Below are 18,653 nucleotides of genomic sequence, written 5' to 3'. Positions count from 1 at the left end.
ATTACTTGAGAATGGACAATAGGATATCCAGTCGCAATACCTTCCAATAATAACATGAAGCTGAGGTCAAGATTTTTGGATCTCGGCTATATTGGCATTTGTTCCTGCAAGGAAGAAGGGGGGAAAAAAAATGTTAAGTGAGGTTCCCACAGACCTTAAAAAGCAGAAACATCTGTTGCTGTTATGAGCAGCTTGGATGCTGAGTTCAGCAGGAGAAAGTCCAGCAGCTAGGCCAGGTCTCTGCTTACCACCACATGCCTCTGTGCTCAATGGGAAATGATCAGAGACAGTTTCAAGGGATATATCAATAATTCAAAACAGCCAACACTCGCATAAACAAATAAGAATTAATGCTCTCTTCCTTCTCCTGCCAGCAAGACTGGAAGATGTTACTGATGCCTTAAATGTGTAGTCTCAAGCACTGTTGTCAGAGCTCTCCCCAGCTGATGAGTTGCTCCACATTGTGCATTGATTTCATTTTTTTAACAAACAGGTTTGAGCTGAAACACTGAGCAGAAATTCCAAAGTGAGTCTTGTTCTCAGCAATACAGTCTTCTGTGGGGCTGGTGGAAATGGCAAGTTCTCATGGATTCAGTTTTTCTGTTTGAGAAATTAACCCCCATTTCAGTGATCCATTATTTTCTCTTTCTAAACAGATCTTCATATCTTGGGTTTATTATTTTCAGCTTACACAATAAACATATCTTCTAGCATTAGGTGACATGCAAATGTCAGAGATGCTGTTTTGATAGTCTACTGATGCAAATTGTGCTCTATGAAACTCCTTAATCAGAATCTCTTTTCTAAGCAAAACCTTCTGGCAAACTGCTCTCAGCATTTGCCCAGCAAGTAGCGTGGGTAAATATTCACAAAGACAACACTGCTTTTACTTGGAAAACATCAGACTGTATCAGGGCTGTAGCAACCATGAGTCCAGAAGGAAAATGCTTATGACTTGGCATTTTCTACTGCCTAATCTCTTAAATATTGCATGTGGAAGCCTCACAGAAGTAAAGTTCTGTCAAAAGAAAGAACTTCCGTATGCCAGATTTCTATGTAAAAACAGATTCCCAGATACAGTGCCTTACTTTGCTTTACACTCGTGTATAAAAAAATCTTCCAGTGCTGTGCACAGCTCAAAAGCAAAGGGAAATGAAATCAAGACCTCTGGACTTGAAGGAGTGAATCTTGGCCCTTCTTTCTCCTCACTCATGTGCTGGCATTGACCTGGAGATCTGCCTCCTTGCAACTGCCAGCACAAAGAAACCCTTGCCCAATTTCCAGGGAGAAGGGACTCATGAGAATGGGAGAAGGGGGATTTAAAGGAGCAGACACTTTGGAGCACGGATTTATTCCTTAATTCAGTTATTGATGTTATGAAAATATAGTGGGCTGTAAGCAGACAGATTTTTTGTTTTATTAACACATTGAAGGAATGGACTTAAAGATAAGGATACGATGACCCGCAGCGTAGATTTGTGTCATAACATTTATGAGGACATAGGGTTAAAGGCAAATATGCCAAGAAGTAGAGCTACCAGATATGTAGTTCGACAGTTTGATACATATTTCTTTTGGCAACAATGACATTGAAAGAAAAAAAACCCTTTTCCTTCTTCCCTCCCTCCCCCTGCTTTTTTTTCATTGTTTAAGAGCTGCTTGCACATCACACACATCACCACATGCAGCACCTGGTGTGGTATAACACAGTACCAGCATATCGAAGGACATCAGAGGCCAGAACTGAAGAGGCAACAGAAGGCAAGCATTGGTTCAACCACTGCTGCAGAAAATCCAAGTTCATAAAAATTGGTTGGGATTTCATTTTTAGGTCTTTTTCAGAAAACGACTTTCACATTATACTGAGTCTGAGACAGCTCAAAGAAAACGTGTTCTGTGCCTGCCTACAGACCTGACCTCCTGACAGCATCATCTCTTGCAGGACCCTCCATCTCTACCTGGTCCAAGGCTGAAGAACAGAGGATATGTTCAGTTTTGCAGAACAGCTGCAAAGAAAGCAACTCCAAGAGAGCAGCGCACCTACGCTCCAGTGCTCAGCGCTGTTTGACAACTCGGTCTTTGCACAGCTTTGAAAGCAAGTGAGGACTCACAGGCGCTGCCAAGTGGTCTGGAGGCACTTATGTTCACACAGCTTGGGACTAGCCCTCTCTGAAGCAGACTGATGTGTTGATTTCTGAGCAGCTGCTTTCCTTTGGCAAACATATGGTGTTCCCCTTGCTCTAAACCAACTGGTTGGGGTAGTTTGGAGTGGGAAGAGAAAGAGGGATAAAAAGGAGGGTCACTTAAGCATCTGAATTAACATCGGGGCTGTGTTGTAGTCCACCAGTGTGCTGTTTTTACTGTCAGTTAGGGTTACATGTTGAATGCATGCCCAGCAGTACTGAGTCAGCAGTGTGTGCGGGGGCATCAGGCGCAGCATTGCCAGCTGGGCAAGGGAGGGGATTGTCCCGCTCTGCTCTGTGCTGGGGCAGCCTCACCTCGAGTGCTGGGGGCAATTTTGGGTGCCACAATATAAGAAAGACATTAAGCTATTAGGGACCATCCAAATGACATCCAGGAGGTTGATGAAGGGTCTGGAGGGGAAGCTGTGTGAGGAGTGCCTGAGGTCACTCAGTCTGTTCAGCCTGGAGGAGACTGAGGGCCTCAGTGTGGCCTTCAACATCCTAACAAGGGGAAGAAGAGGGTCAGGCACTGATCTCTTCTCTGTGGTGACCAGTGACAGGACCTGAAGGAATGGCTTGAAATTGTGTCAGGAGAGATTTAGGCTGGATAGTAGGAAAAGGTTCTTCACACAGAGGATGGTTGGGCACTGAACAGGCTCCCCAGGGCAGTGCTCACTGCACCAGCCTGACAGAATTCAAGAAGTGTTTGGACAATGCTCTCAGGCACATGGTGAGACTCTTGGGGTGTCCTGTGCAGGGCCAGGACATCCCCAAAATAAACAACCTAAACATCCTTTGACACAGCTTCAAATTGTAAATGCAACATTTTCTTTACACATATTTGCAAATCCTAGAACAGAATTGACTAAGAAATGGGAAGCCACTGCCTAGAGATCTCAGCCCAATATCAACGCAAGGTTCTCAGGAAACAACTCTATTCTAGGAAAAAACTTCAATCAGAGACCAAAGTGGAAAGCAAAATTCTCCCACCCTTTCCCCAACTCCCATTGCACCAGGGAGCCTTGCCTTGTCCAAAATTAGCAACACATAGTCAGAAGTCCTGGATAAGTTAAGAGTCTTTACTTGATGTGATACAGATACACCAATAGCCTCTTCTGAGAGGGTCTCTGCAATCTGACCAACACAGTATCTGCTGTCCATTCCCTTTCTGTGGGGAATGGAGACTTGAAGGAATAGGGTACTTCTACCTTGTTCTTCAATATATGGATAACAGAAACACTCACCAGCTACTGTAGCCTCCTTACAGATGCAAGTGAAAAGGGAGAACTTTGCCAAACAAGAAGAAACAACAAAACCTAAACAAACAACAAAACAAAAACACAAAACCCCAAAACCAACCAACCAACCAAATGCCAAACAAACAAAAAAAACCCAAAACAAACAAAACCCCAAACAAGAAAAAACAACAACAATAACAACACAAAAAAAACCCCCAAAAAACCAAAAAAGACACCAACAAAAAAACCTAAGAAAGAAACAAGCAAGAACAACAAAACTGACATCTTGATCATATGACGAATCATTGTGGTCAAGCTGTTAAACTGAAGGCTGCAGACTAAGCAGCTATAGATCTAAGAGATGAAACCTAAGGAACTTCTCAGGACTGTCTCCCTCAATGCTTCCAATTTTCACAGTTTCTTACTCCGATTACCAGATTTAGTGTTTCTCAAAGTCCCACCTCCTGAAGGCACATGATTTGAAATGAGAAGAGCAGGATGAAATGCTCTAAGATATTCCATCTGTTTTAATTTCAGAGAGACACAAGATATTATGATCTGAGCACTACCAGATGGGAACTCTCTCAAAAAAACCCACTTTTTTTCCTGTTAGGAAATGCCGACTTGTTAAAATTTAAACCCGTCACAAACTCTAATAGTTTGGAAATAGTTCTCAGGTCCAGATTAGAATCATTGGTCATCAGATAAAAGGGGTTCCAAAAGCAAGTAATTTGGAAAAATTGCTTTCCGACACACATCTGTGGGTATGTATTTACACAAGAAATAGGACCAAGATCCACCAGGGCATGTCATTTACTTGAGTTCATCAAAAAAGGCAAAGGAAGAACTCTAGCCTGCTCATCTTTCTGGGTTGGGGCTATTTTTCCATGTCAGGCTTTGAGGAAGTTTGAAGCTAGCAGATAATGTTTATTTTTCAGCAGAACCGAACACACTGGGGCTGTGACTGGAACTCAAAAGGAGAACAATAAAATGATCATATGCACTTTTACATAACTAGTTTCACTTTAAAAAATCTGACTTCTCTCATTTCTCTCCCTGACTTCCTCTAAAGTTCACCCACTGCCAAAATTTCTTATTTCTGGCAGATGTCAAAGCATTTTCCAGGCAAACTTGTTGACATACCAATTGTGTTCCATTTTGAATTCCTCTAGTTGTTTCAATATAGATGATTCCCACTTGATCTAGGCCTCTTTCTTTAGCTGACTTTCATCCCATGAAAATGCATATCCTGGCTTTCTCTGTCAGAAAAAAGGTCACTGGAAAAGAGGGGGATAAATAAAAAAGAAAAAAGAAAAACAAAGCACTTCACAGAAATTAGTCATCTTCCAACATTTAACACACACAGCCTTGCCAAGCCAGAAAATGACCAAAAATTAGAGTACAGGTCAGAAGACAGAAAAGGGGTGTTCTTTCCCCTTTTGGGGCTATATTTTCTAACACCATTATGATTCAGTAGTATAATACTTGCTGGTTAGCAGAATCACTCAGAGCAATAATCTTGAAAGAATGTGTTGAAAAATCATTCTTAGAAGCTTTATATTTTTTCAGATACTGGGAAGAGACATGTTTCTGTAGTAGAACATAGAGTTGAGCATCCCATTCTTGAACAGACTGTAATTATTGTTGGTGTGGTGGTATCTCAGAGGTGGAAGTAGTCATTTTGGTGAAAAAACCTCCCTTTTAAGTCCCAAAGTACCAAAGAAGTTCTCAATCAAAACCAACACTACATATGAACACCACTGGGAGCACACACACTCCCACACTGATATCGTCAGCAGCAGCCAGTACTTTTATAACACTGGTGTCCAGACCACTTACAGGACACAGGCAGTGTGTGTCAATTTAAAAGGCACCAGCATTATTCTCATGTCAGGTGTTGCTTAGAAAACCCATGTAAAAAGCATGATGTCATGACCAGGACATAGACTGAAATTTTGAATTTTGGCAGGTAGCCAAAGTGGCATCAAGAAAACAAGAACTGCCTTTTTGTATGTGTGTGTGTGCTGAAAGGATCAGGACAAAAAAAGTGGCTCTCATGAGTTCATCATCTCTTAGTGTGGAGTTATGCCTTTTTGGACAACTGAAATAAATAATAATGTCATATTTGTGCTGAACAGCCATGAGAAAGCCTCAGAGAATAGAAAGAGCTGGTACAAAGGAATTGGCCAGATGCAGCAAGGAATACTTGGCTATAGAAAGTCTTAGGAATCTTTGTGGAAGTGGAAATAAAGGGGCCAAAAGTAAAATAGACATGCACTCATAGTTTTATGAAATTAGTACAGAAAATGCTCTTCTCCCACTGCCCAAAAAAAGGAATCTTTTCTGGGTACACAGATCTCCAGAAGATCTTTATTGACTGAACAGACTTCAAGCACACAACACACTTATAGCTGCAACCCCACAGATGTACCAGTCCTTTAAATCCACAGCACCTAGTATAAACCAGACTACTTAAAAATAAGCCATTACACCCCTGAGACACAGTCAAAGGCACACAGCTGCCATGGGAGTGCTCTTGCCTTGCAAGCAAAAGTGATCTCATTTCATTCTCATGAATTTGATTTTTACATGAAAATAGCTTTTGCACAAACACACACGGAACTCTGAACAGTTTCATATTGATTTCTTGTTTTAAACAAATCTATTCTGTACTCATATATTAGAATGGCTACTGTGCTTTTCCAAGCCATCAAATCTTTCAACATTAGCTATGTTAATCTGTAACATACACTATGCAGCTTGTCACTGATAAATCAGACATTAGAATCAAACATTTTGCTCACATAGATGTGGCAATTACTGTCATGGAGATGGCAGATATTGTGAAGGAGACAGATGTCACTCATTACACACACTTCCTTTCACAGAACTTCATTATTGCTTTGTATGCTGCAGACAAGTTTGGCAACATTTCCCAGTCAATGTGGTTTGCCCATGCACAAAAACAGGGAAAAATTTGTTATTGCAGATTATCTCATTATGTAGATCTATAACATCAGAACAAAAATAACTCCTAGGCTAGAACTGCTATTCCACATGGGAGAGATTTCTCAATACAAATCCACTACAATTTCCTCTTCTCACTGCCTTGGCTTTGTTCTTATTTGAGGCACTAAGCTCGATCCATGCCCAAACTATGGAGCAGTCCCAAATGATGGTATCAAAACTAACTCTCTCCCCCTGAATTTAAGAAGGGTGCAGAGATAATTTAAGAAGTTATGCTATGAACTACCACCCTAACCTTGATATAGCTGGATCAAATCACTCCAAGAACTCTCCATCTGCAATTGCTTGTGCTTGTAATGACCATCAAATCAACACTGAAGTGCTCATCAGTGACTGCACTTCAATCTTTGACTCTTATCTCCTGACACAAATTAGTAACAAGGATATGAAAAAAGCCCAACAATTATTGGAGGGGTGAATAGCAAAGTCTGTTTTTTGGCAGTGTAGAATTTAATCACTTCCCTTCTATAGCTACATGTATATATTTTATCACCACAATAACTTGATGAGGCAATGAATTATTGGTGTTCTTCTTCAAAGGTGTAAATTAGAAAAAATCATGAAATTACCCAACCAGTGCCGTAGAAAGACTCTTAGGCAGATCCAGGTATTGAATATATTTCCAGCTCCTATGCAGGACCATAAAATTATTTGTGAAGAAGAAACAACATGGTAAAGACTCAAAACATCTCACTGAGTTTTTGGGAACCTTTTCAGATTTCAAAGTATCAGAAAAACTCCTAAGAATCTTGATTATTCTATGTAGGAGACTTGGTTTGCATTTGATACTCCTAAGATCTAAGATACTTCTTGTAGAACAGGTGTTGAAGAGCAGAGATATTTAACACAAAGGGAGTCATCCATAGTCAGAGAACAGAAAAAAGTTACACCTTTGCATAGAGAAGCCACATTGCACAGGGCTGAAAATGTTACATCACGTAACGAAAAGACACCTCACCTACCCCCATCAGTGGTTTTGTGGTTTCTTCTTTTTTCCTGTATGCTTTTCATGGTAATTCAGACTTAAATCAGACATCAGTCTTTTTGTTTATTTCTTAAATGGAAAACAAAATTATCAGAATGATACAGTCATGCTTTTTTAATTACAAAGTGGTGAAAGGCCTTGTGAACATCATGTCTCTGGCAGCTCCAGTTCTCCCACTCAGGGGACTCATATCTTAAATTCAGATTCCCCATGGTGAGCAAGAGTACAGGACAGGGCATGGTCAAGGAGCACCCATGATATCTTCAAGGCAAAGGTTCACTTTCAGTCACTCCTATCTGCAAAAGAGCAAAAATCCGTTTCCATGTTATGCAAAATAAGCCATGGACATCAGTGTCTGGAGACATGTCTGTAACACATCCCACTAAGACAACATCCATTAGAGCTATTCAGATGAATATTTAGAATATCCATCAGGTGGATGAGAAAACTACCAATGTCTGTCCCTTAGTGAGAAAGTTTAAACTTTTTGCAGTGAAACACTCCCTGTCTTTCCGAGGCACGGCACAGCCTGGATGATTTGTCACCACGTCCTGACACACAGGAAGCAGTTTACATGACAGCTTCCACAGCTCTCTCTTTCACTCGTGAACAGGCACATCTGTAAGCTGCTGGTTAACTAAGAGGTCAGTGCTTCTGTGTTCCAGATGTGCGTTTAGAAACACAGCCTGACCTGCCAGCCCAGGCTCTGTAAGTGTCTGATACAGAGGCTTTTGGAAGCTGTTCATTGGGCTTGTGAAAGCATGAGAAGACAGTGTGGGAACTACTCAGAAACTCAGATTTATTACAACTCGATATCCCCCAGTCAGAGAGTATCCTCTGGAAAACACACGTGTTCCTCTCTTGCGTCCATCAAGGCCTCCTACACAAGCAGAAACTAAGGCAGGGCATCACAATCTGCTGTCTAATGAAGCCACAATCTTTTTGTGTTACCACAAATATATCCTATAATTGAATTCCCTGTCATGATTTCCTCAAAAAGGTTATAGCAACACCAAGAAAAAAGCATGTGTCATTAAATTCCACACATTTATGCACAAACCACAGGAACATCTCTCTCTCTTTTTGGGAGACAAGCTCTCATGGAGGTTAAGACTATCCTCTAGAAACCACATTCTTTTTTGTCCTCACCTCTACAGAAGTAGAGAAAGGAATATTAGACACAAATGAAGAACACGTATCTAAAAAAACCCCAAAGAAATAAAGAAAATGAGACCATAACAGTCATTCCTATCATCCATCTACTAGTTCAATGAGTGACTCAAGATCAACCTCCTGAAAGAGCCACACAACAGCACACAAAATGTTCCCCCCACAAAAATGTGCTTGAAACGAAAACATGCGGTGGAAGAGTCATTAAACCTGAATAAACTGACCCAGAGTTCAATAAACAAGCTTTAAGCCATTGGTGATAAGAAGTGAAAAAACATCCAGTACAAACATGAATATCACTGCACAGCAAAACCCCTGAGCTACATGTACACAGCTCTCCAGCACACAGAAACACAGCAACTGTTCTTCCAAATATGCGCTGTTTATTCTCACTTATCTCGTATTCAGGTACAATGCACCTATGTCATAGAGATAGTCTGACACATACATTTAGTGTTTGGCATGTTTCTGATTATATAAAGATTTTGATTACAGATCTATGCTGCTGCACTCTCATTAACTCCTGTTGGTATTAATCAGTGCTGAACATCCTTAAGTAGAGACCAAATATAGTGCTTCCAATTTTTATCTCCTGGGGGAAATAAAAGTTTTTACAGCAGCTGCTTTCTAGTAGGTCTAACAGTTGAGATCATACAGCAGTGTCTGGAGCTCAGGCTCTGAATGGACATAGCCCCAGAGAGGCACCAGGATGCAGGAACACCAAAGATGAGCGGCAGAGCTAAGACAGAGCAATTCCAGGGAGAGCTGGGTACTGGGGGTCCCCATTAAGGCTTCTGGGTCTGTTTTTTTAACCCTCTTCTGTTTCCCCTTTGTCATCTGTTGCTCCTTCTGGACTTACTTTTTTTTATCTGTGGAAGGTCCTGAAGGATGAGCCAGGCAAAGCTGCATGAAGGGGTCTTTCTGCTCCAAAGCACACACGAGTTGAACAACACAGCAGGCACTTACACCTGCTCAGTAATCTGCAACCACAAAAATTAGGTGTGGGTGGTGTGCACGGCTCAGCCCATTCCTAAGCAATGTTTCCAATTCATTTAACAAATTGAAGTCATTCAGTAAGGCTGATAGTCACAGGGAGAGGGGAGAAACATCTAGTCAGACTCCCCTTTGTGGGTTTTCACAGTGGGGCTGTACCTGTGACCTAGAAGAGCAAGGGGGAAGAGGGTGCAGAATGCCATGCCCTATACCTCAGGTGGTCACTGCTACATGTTATGGCCAGAGAACAATGGTGGTAGAGATTGGCTGTTTTGATGCTTCCTCAAATGACTTGACACAGCAACTTCCCAACAGCCAAGGCTGTGCACTGAACTTCATCCTGTTGTCCACAGTGAACCCTGAGGGACCCGTCCAGGGCTGAATTTGAAATCTCTCATTTATGTAACTCTCAATCTCCCCAAAGTGACTGGGGACAATTTCTGCCCCAAAGGACAGAATCCACCACATATCAAGTGTCTGTTAGGCTGCACCATAATATCAAGACATTTTGAGAAGCAGAAGCTGGACACAGACCTCTTCACTGACACGATGTGATGATTGTTACGGGAAGAAGGAGTCTCACGAGGAGATGACAGGTGACAACACTTTTTCCTGCAGGACCACCAATTCCCTAATCCACCTGCACAGCACCTAGATATTATTGCTGTGTTAGTCTAAATGTGATTTGTCTGGGTCGGACTAGCTCAGTGTCCCGTTTGACACAGGCCATTGCAGACACCAAGACAGAGGCAGACACCGTCTTAGGAGGGTTTCTGTTACACCTTGTTTTTACCCACTGCCACACTAAGGGTCTCCACACTCTCCCATTGCTTTTCCCTTTACTTCTGAGGACCTTTCATGCTTCCATTTCCTGATACACGTCTAACTCGAGCAGCAGCTCTGCGGCTGACTCCTGGCAGAGCACGCGTTGGGCTGTGTGCCCTGCAGAGCCCAGCCCAGCATCAGCTGCCACCCCTCTTCAGTCTCGCTTTCTGTCTGATGCCTCACAAGGTGAAATCCTGTGACTTCCTTCAGGTTTTTTCTTCCTCCTCCTCCCTCCAGGGGCATATCTTTGTGTCGTGTTTTATTTCTTTGCCGGGCTCTACCCACCAGCACCAGTTGTCCTATACCTTAAGAAAGCCCAGGAGTATTGCATTACCTGCAAAAAACAGGAGAGCCCTTGGCTCTCCCCCCGCTCCCTAGCTGATCAACAACAACGCTGAAGAGATGGGAATGCAGTTTTTTCTCCCCTTTCTTGTAGTAACAGCACCACCTTTTGGTTCCCGGCGCGATGCTGTGATTTCACGTCACCAGCTCAGCGACGCCTCTGCAGAACGCTGACGTATCCCTCCAAAAAGATCTTGTGCGCCTTAACTGTGCTCTTATTTCATCTGCAGTACTGTTGCCTGGGGAAGAGAAGATCCCACAAGCCACTGGAGCGAGGAGTCATCCCCTCATCCAACCACACATCACCTGAGTACTTCTCCTAACCCAATGGCTTTTCAGATAAGATAACTGGTTACCACGGAATTCCACCTTCACCCAGCTCTGAGCTCAACAAAGCAGGGAGCAGCACGACTCACAGCACACAGACATTTTCAGCTCTGAACGTGGATAAACATACCAATCCTTTAACCCTTCCCTAACTGGGCTCCAAACATGAAGTAATCAAATGCAAAGGAACAGTGCTTATAAACCCAGCTCTTAGAAACAATCAAGACATAGTCATCTGTCTGGGGCTGGTGGTGCATTTTGGAGAAAAATAAACAGTGGGGAGTTTCAGGGGGCAAGGCAGTAAGGATCTGACACACTAGAAAGGAAATGACAACACATATATATTTAAAGTAAAGGCTCAAATTCAATGTTCAGTCATGCTTGAAGAAAGGCCTGAAACCTTGGGTGTTCACCTCCTTTATTGGTGACATCAGTCTACAGCTACAACACAAAAACGGCCATGGTTTGAAGTAACTGCTCTAACACAGATTTCAGTCACCCACCAAATTCCCTTTTCCCTTCCAACTCTGATAAATCAATCTGACTTTATTGATTCCCACCAGCTGGGCTCTGATCCTCCTGCCTGCCTTTAGGGCTAGCAACAGCAGCAGAGGTGAGGCTCTCCTAATCAGGGATGAAGCAGAACAGATGCACCTCTTTAATGGTGCAAATTCAATCCAGTTCCAGAAAGGAAAGCGTTTTGCTCAGAATTCAGCACAATCTGCTTTATTTCAGGGATTAACCTTTCCTTTACACTCTCTCGTAAATCCCTTTTGGGAATGCCTGTGACACCAGAACTAAACCACTTCTTAAAGATCAATAAATAAATGCACCTGTAGATGTCTAAAGATGCAGAGCAGGTTACTACTGTCCCTGAACTCTGAGATGAAAAACAATTATAGGTTGACTCATGTTTCCTTGAACTATGACTGTGTGTCTTGATGTCTGCAGTGGCAGAAAGGGAAGTAGTCAGGCATATTTAAAGATAGACTCACAACTATCTACATTCTGATTTATAATGTGTTCCAGTATCTTTGAATTACATTTAGTATTTCACATCAAATTAATAATAATTTGCAACACCTTTCAAAATCAAAGCATAACTATGCAGTAGCTTTCCTTAACTACTTCTCATCCACCTATAAATGACTCTAATATGCATTACTTTGTGTTACTTTTCTCTTATAAAGCTCAGGACCCTGATTCCACAGAAGTAAAACTAAAGATAAAACACCAGGAAATGCAGACACCATCATAAAAATGATGTCTCCATTGCCTGGGCTCAAATGCTGTCAGGCTCAATAAAACTGGTATAAAAGTAGATAAAATGTCTTGTACACTTTTATCTTTCCCAATTCAGTCCTTCTAGGAGCCTGTTCCAAAGCATCTCTCAGCGGTTTTTCAGGGTCATAATTTGGCCAATCAATAGCCATCTCTGGAATGAAAACTTGGCTGAAATGGGCATATTAGCCTTCCTGGGAGTGTATCTAACCTGAATCCAAATGAAAAACAAATATTCAAAGGCAGGAACAATGTTTCTCTGTTAAAACAATCTAGATGACCGCAACATAGGAAGGAAATAGCAAAGAGTTCAGGTACACATGATAAAGCTGAGGCAGCTTTTTTTATGGTTTCTCCCACCTACATAGCTGTACCTGTGGACAGGAAATTTCTAAATATCCTGCACTGCTAAACAGCAGCTCCTGATGAAACAAACAGAGCTTTTGCAAAGGCCATTGCTAACTCTTGTCAAAAGTTTTTCTTTTGCTTCACTTACAGCCTGATCCCAAACCCCTTCAGCTGATAGAAGGAGTCCCAGTTACTACTTTAGGCTTTCATATGGATGCAAGGCCTAGTTTTCTAATGGGTCTGCTGTTAAAAAGAAGGGGAGAAAATCAATTTGTACTTTGTTTAGGCACCTAATGAAGAGTTTGAGTCCTGATTGTAGAATCATAGAATGGTTGAAAGGGACCTCAAAGATCATCTGGTTCCAACCCCACTGCTATGGACAGGAACAACTTTGACCAGACTAGGTTGCTCAGAGCCCCATCCAACTTGGCCCCAGGGTTGGGGCATCCACAACTTCTTTGACAAACATAATCTGTGTTGGACTTCCGGCCAGCTGCACTTTTTCTGGGGCAAGAGAAGTTCTTAGTTCTTAATCTTATCTGGGGGTGTATTATGCACACAAACCCAACAGGATTTGAAGACTTTTCTGCTGATAGCTCATTTTTGCCAGCAACTAGCAGCCTGACAACCTCTTGTGCTGACTGACCTCTTGGCTGTTCCAGGCAGAGATCATCCAGTTCAAAAGCAGTTTAATGTGTTTTGTCCCCATAACTTAGTGAACAGAGTTCAATTGAACCAGCTCTGAAATATTGATTGCTCTGATTCATCCACAGTAGAAGTGAAGCTAATGAAACAACTCACTTCAAATGCCCTGGAGATACCTTTGATAACATACCTACCTGCACACAGTAATCAGTAGTTTGTTTTCAACCTGCAGTGGGAAGTACAACATGATCATGAGAAGGGAAAGCGATCCCTGAATGAAAACAGAAAACCAGCAAGGCTAATAAGGAAATCAGCATGAAAATGCTAATACATTGACTAACTACCCATTAGGAGCAAGCAACTCCCCTAGCAATAAGAAGCGCAAATTTACATTGTTCTTTAATTTTATATCAAGCTGTTGTTTTAGCAGGGGAAAGAAAATTAAGATCTTCCTATAAGAAACTGGAAGTGTCAATCTCCTAATAAGCAAACTGACTTATTATAAATATTGGCAGTGGTCTCTCTGAACCCTGCCTTGCACCACCAGGGCTGGTGAGGCTGCTGGCGGGGGGTTGGACGCCACCAGCAGAAATACAGAGATTAAGTGACAGCCTGGCACATTCTGACACAAGATTTCCTGTGATGTCTTTTTTTTTCTGACAGCCCCCCTTGATTTCCCTCGAAAGCCCATCCAAATCCTCCTGTCTCAGACCAGCTCACACACACAGCAGAGGGAGCCAAGCCACTAGGAAATATCTCATGGCTGAGAAATGGGGTGTAACAGTCAGTTCACAGCCCTAAATCTCCAATTATTCACTGTGTTCCACTGTGGTGAGGTCCTCTCTTCCAACCCAAAAACTCCTGATAATCAGCAGCGCATATGTGATGCTTCTGACTGCATCTCTCTGATACTTTCATTTTCCAGGGATTTTTAAAATGTTCTTTTTCTTTTTAAGGACTTTTTTTTCTTTCACCAGCATGTTTTGTTCTATGTGTTGTATATAAAGCCCAGTACTTTAGGGCTTAGTTTTGAATGCAGCAACATTCAAAACTTTTCCTTTCTGTGGTCACTCTAATCCAACTCCAGATTCCCATTATCTGGCAGCAAGCCGTGGAACTCACCTGTGAACCTGTTCTCACGTGGTGCTGACCTTGACCCTATCCTAGCCTTGGCCACACCTCTCAGAGAAGGGAATTTCACATCATGAAACCACAATCACTGGTACTCATGGGGGAGGATGATTTGTGGAACAGCCCTAGTACCGCTACACTGTGTTGCAAGAAAATGCTGGATAATCTTGCAGCACTGAAAAGCAATGGCATGGCAGATTTAATTAAAAGACAGGGAACTATGAATGAGTAGACATGGGGGGGAAAAAATCCCCTCAGAAAAGATTCAGCATCTGTCTCAAATGGCCAAAGCAATTCCCCAGACAATTATCCTCTCTTTGACCATACACAGTACTTTCTAGAAAAGCAAAGTTCCCTTAAACAGTGAATACAGCTTCAGTTTCAGTCTAAGAGCCCCACAAAAATGACGAAAACACAGAAGGTATAACCCTCTCCTGTGACCACCCTCTCTAACACCACCAAATCCGCTGCTCTTCAGTAGGTGAGCAGAGTCATTGCCATCTGAGCCTGGCTGAATGTCTTTATCATCTGTGTCATCTGTGATGACCAAAAAGAGGCCTTAAACCCAACCTGAAGAACCATGTGCTTTATTAAAGATTTATGGAAGTACGTCTTGCACACCCTGCATTGCCCAAATGGTGCCGGCCTTGACATACTCACCTGTGTAGGGACCTCCAACCCAAAGGCCACCTACAGCAGAACAGCACCTTTGTGGCTTGTTAGTTTGGGCCCCAGAACCAACATCTGTCAGGATAAAAAATTAACATTTATTTGTGTCAGATCAAGTTGCTTTTTTATCAGAATATGCAGTAGCCTGTTAACCCACTGTTTTTGTGATGCCACGCTCCCCTTCCTGTTCTCCCCTGCCCTTAGCCTTGGCCACTTCCTCGGGCTCTCCCTATTGGTTCCTGTACCCCGACCCCGCCCAGGGACCGCCCCATAGCCCCTGACAAAACCCCCTGTGCCTGGACCACAACGTCTCTCTGCTTCTGGGGGTCGCTGGGACAAGATGTGATTAAAGTCATCTCAAACCCTCATGGAGAGACCCTTCTCGCCTCCTCTGTCATCACTGGGTGTAATGCTGATAGCTGCTGGAGCAAGATCGCAGGATCATCTGAAATGGACTGCAGGATGTGACCATGTTGCATTGCCCTAAGCAGCCCCTCTGAGCTCTCAGGAAGCTACGGCCTGCTAAACAAAATCTAGTGATTACAACAAGAATAGTTTGGGATGATAAACTTTTCTTTGCTACCGTGAGAATAGGCATGCCTTTTCCACCTCCACCAAAAGCGTTAATCCACAAAGGATCACAGAATCCCAGGATCTTATAAAAGTTTGGATTGAAAGGAACTTTTAAAGGTTATGAGCAGGGCCAACTTCAACTCCATGAGGTGGGACAGAGCCCCATCCAGCCTGATCCTGAGTGTTTCCACGGATGGGGCATCTACAAACTCTGAGCAACCTGCTCCAACTAGTGTTTCACTACCCTCATTGTAAAACTTTTCTTCCTTTTAACAATCTGAATCTACCCTCTTTTAGTTTAAAACCATTACCGCTTGTCCTGTTGCAACATGTCCTAACAAAAAAATCTGTTTCTTTTTTATTAAATATTAATAATTGAGAGGCCACAGTAAGTTCTCCCCAGATCCTTCCCTTTTCCAGGCTGAAAAATCCCAACTCTCTCAGTCTTTTCTCATAGGAGAGGTGCTCCATCCCCTAATTGTCTTTGTGGCCGCCTCTGTACTGGTTCCAGCAGGTCCCTGTCCCTCCTGTGCTGGGACCCCAGAGCTGGATGCAGTGCTCCAGGTGGGTCTCAGCAGAGCGGAGCAGAGGGGCACAATCCCCTCCCTCCCCTGCTGCCCACGGGGCTCTGGATGCAGCCCAGGACACGTTTGGCTCTCTGGGCTGTGAGTGCCATGGCCGAGGCATGTCCAGCCTCTCAGCCACAGCACCCCCAAGTCCTTCTGGGCAGGGCTGCTCTGGGTCTGTTCATGCCCAGCCTGTGCTGATACCGGAGGTTGCCCTGACCCAGGTGCAGCACCAGCACTGTTGGGGTCCCTCCCCCGCCGTGTAGCCCTGGGAGAGGGGCCCTGAGGGCACAGACACGGGGTTTCCCTGCCCCTGCTCAGCCTCGTTCCCATTGGTTGGTTTGTGTTCCCTGCGCGGGCAGAAGGACCCTTGGTCCCGTGACTGGAACAGTTCCTGGGCAGAGCCCCGGCCATGCGGCTGGAGAAATAAACATCTCTGGAACATCTATCAAGAATCAGTTCACATATATTTCTTTTCCACAGGCCTCATTGTTTGATACACATGTTGCAGTATCCCCACTGTAACAAATGGTGGTTAATGTGAGCAGAACGAACCCCAATCCGTAAGGACAGTGACTGATTTGTGAGTAAACTCCGGATTTCTCTTCTTGTTTTCGTTTTGCTGTTCCATCTCTAAACTATGGAGGAACCGTGGAAAGACTCTTGGCTCTCAGAACCGCATGTGGACATTCATCTTAAACTAGCAAATATTCTTGAACAACGATTTGTAAATTTTAGCTTAATTCAAGCTCAAAAGGAACTGAAACACTTCCTGGCATGGTTGTTTGAGAACTTTTTCTATGTTTCTGGGCCTTGATTCTTACCAAAGACATTTAGAAGACCGTTTGGACAGTTAATTTCTGAGTCAAAATATATGCCAATGGAAGAATATTTTTGTAGATACAAAAATGCTGCTAGCAAGGATTTTCTTGCTATTTTCTAAGTCCATGAGAGACTTTCCTCTCACAGAAGAGGTTGTCTGTAAACAACCGAACACTTGCAACCTTGAAAAGTCTTGTTTATAATGTAGTAGAAAAATATTTTGACAATGGATGTTTTATGATTTTAGCCAATCACCCCCAAGGGGTGGCTGATCCTTTGTCCAATTAGACTATGAAGAAAAAAGTCTATAAAAGAGTTTGTAAAATAATTAAATAAATCAATCTTGCTGCACAATTCCTGCCTGCTGGATCTTCTCTCCTCCTCCCTATGGCTGCGGAACATGGTAAAATACCCTAAGACTGCAGTAATATATTTTCGTGAATATTATTTAATTACTGAGACTGTTGAGCAATGTCAGCTGTGTCTTGGTGAAGGGAAGCCTGGCGCAGGGACCGTGCAGCCTCGCCCACGTGCACCGAGCGCTCTCCGAGCAGCAGTGAGGCAGTTCCCGCTTGTGGGCGGAGCAATGCGAGCTGCAGTGTCGGCAGCGGAGCGAGACGCGGCGGGAGCGGTGCGACCCGGTGCTGCCCGCCCGGCCCCGCGCAGCGCGTGGTGGAGCGAGCCCCGTGAGAGGAGCCGCGCCCAGCCAAAACGTGCGCTGGAGCAGGGCGTGGGGACGTCACCTCGGGGGCCCGGCCGAGACGTGGGTGCGGCCCCAGGCAGCGGCAGCACAGCTGAGAGCAGAGGAGGCGACACGCAGGGAGCTGAGCGGTGCAGCCTGGCCTGGCCCGCATGGCCACGAATGCGACCCCGGGAAGAGCGCGCAGGCATGAGCAACCCCCATGGCCCCAGCAGCCCTGGCAGCCCTGGCAGTTCCAACACGGGAGCGAGCAAAAGTGAAAGAGAAAGCAAAAACGCAGAGAGACAGAAAACAGCAGCCACTCAGAAAAAGGAAAAAATCTTTGTAGACAAGTCTTAGGAATAGTAAAATGGTATAATGTTAAACAAAATTATGGATTTATAACGAGATGTAACAACCAGCAAGATGTATTCGTTCATAGAACTGCTATTAAAAAGAATAACCCTGAAAAATGCATCCCAAGCTTAGGAGATGGAGAAGTAGTAGCGTTCAAAATTGTGCAAGGTAGAAAAGGGTTCCAAGCAGCAGAGGTCACTGGGCCTGATGGTGTTTCTGTGAAAGGCAGTATATATGCTAAAAACTGTAGTCATTTTAGACAATATCCGCATTATAAACAGCCCCTACAGTCTCCCTTTCCTAATCCCACCTTTCTCTTTTGCCCTATATCCTATTATCCCCAGTGCATTCCCAATCCGTTTTTTCACACATGGTTTCCCTCACAAAACCATGCCTTTGCCAATTGTTTCCCCAAAAATCCCTTTCCAATGCCAAGAGGGGGATGAAGAGGGGGAGGGAAGAAATTAACTGTTGTTGTTTAGAGTTCCAACA

Source organism: Corvus kubaryi, unplaced genomic scaffold, assembly GCF_017639235.1.
Source record: "Corvus kubaryi isolate FWS band 111438036 unplaced genomic scaffold, C.kubaryi_AGA036_p1.0 37308, whole genome shotgun sequence".
Taxonomy (NCBI): domain Eukaryota; kingdom Metazoa; phylum Chordata; class Aves; order Passeriformes; family Corvidae; genus Corvus; species Corvus kubaryi.
Note: the sequence above shows the minus strand (reverse complement) of the source record.